Genomic DNA, 1,577 nt, shown 5'->3' on the forward strand with positions numbered 1-1,577 from the left:
CAACTGATTGGCTGGTCATATCAAATCACATCATGGAGGTGATTACATTATATTACATTATGGAAGAGCAATCAGTTCAATGTCTGCCAAACCACTGAGAATCATAGCTTAGCCAAGTTGACAGATAACATTAACCATCACAAGTATCAACTTCAAAAGGTTGTTGTAAGTTTAATGAGGTAATGCCTGTGATGAACCAAGCTCAGTGCTCAGCACTATTACTCAAAAAATGTTAATCATTATTATTATTATATGATAGAGGAGGGGATGTTAGTATTCTCTGCCTCTGCCACATAGGTACCCAAAAAAGCCATTGCCATCGAGTCAATTCTGACTCATAACAACCCTATAGGACAGAGTAGAACTACCCTAGAGGGTTTCCAAGGAGCAGCTGCTGGGTTTGAACTGCTGACCTTTGAGTTAGCAGCCAAACTCTTAACCACTGTGCCACCAGGGCTCCGCTGCATAGGTAGTAAGACAAATGACTTATAAGGCCCCTATGGTTGAGTGTTAATTGATCCCCAATATCTATTCTTTCCTTCTTCCTTTTTAATTGACCCTTGATTTTATTCAATATAGCAGTGTGCCCAGATTAAACACATACACACAACTATTTTTCCTACCTTCCCTTGCAGCTAGGGCTTATCAGGTTCTTGTCAATGAGATGTAAGCACAGGTGTGCCATCTAGAAAGCTCTTCGGGTGGACTCAGCAGGCACACACCATTGGTCCTTGCCACTCTTCCTCCTTCTTCCTGCGGGAATATAAATGTGATGGCTGAAGCTTCAGCAGCCTGGTTGAACCCTGTGGTGATTTTAAGGATGGAAGCCTTGAATCAAGGGATGGATAGAAAATGAGTAGAAACATTAGGATGGTTTCTGGATCCCAGATGATGATAGAGTGGCATCCTAGTCCTGGGCTGCCTGCCTCTTTATTCCTCATTATGTAATAAACATAAAGTACCTACTTTAAGTCATTGTTGTTGTTGTTTTTTAATCTTTGATACCCATCACTTTTTATTTTTTGGTTGCAATTGTTGCATTCCTCCCCGACCAAAAAATGTGGCTGGAGCTAGGACTGGCTGGCTGGACAACAGAATCCCTGGGTAGGCAACTGGTTCTTTCCCTGCCCTAGTCTCTCTCCTTTTCTCTTGCCCATGCTAATATACACCTGCAGTAGGTTGAATGGTAGCCTCCAGAAAAGATACATCTACATCCTAATCCCTAGAACCTGTGAATGTGGCCTTATTTGGAAAAAGGGTCTTTGCAGTTGTAATTAAGAATCTCGAGATGAGGAGATCATCCTGAATTATCCTGGTGGGCCCTAAATCCAGTGACAAGTGTCCTTATAAGACGCACACAGCAGAGCACATAGACAGAAAAGGAGGAGGCAATGTGAGCAGGGAGGCAGAGACTGGAGTGCTATGAAATGCTGACAGCCACTAGAAGCTAGAAGAGGCAAAGAAAGGATTCTCCCCTAGAGCTTCCAGAGAGGGTGTGGACCCTTTGACACTGATTTTGGACATCTAGCTGGGGAACAGATTTCTGTTGTTTTAAGTCACCCAGATTGTGGTAATTT

Source organism: Trichechus manatus, unplaced genomic scaffold, assembly GCF_000243295.1.
Source record: "Trichechus manatus latirostris isolate Lorelei unplaced genomic scaffold, TriManLat1.0 scaffold00101, whole genome shotgun sequence".
Classification (NCBI taxonomy): domain Eukaryota; kingdom Metazoa; phylum Chordata; class Mammalia; order Sirenia; family Trichechidae; genus Trichechus; species Trichechus manatus.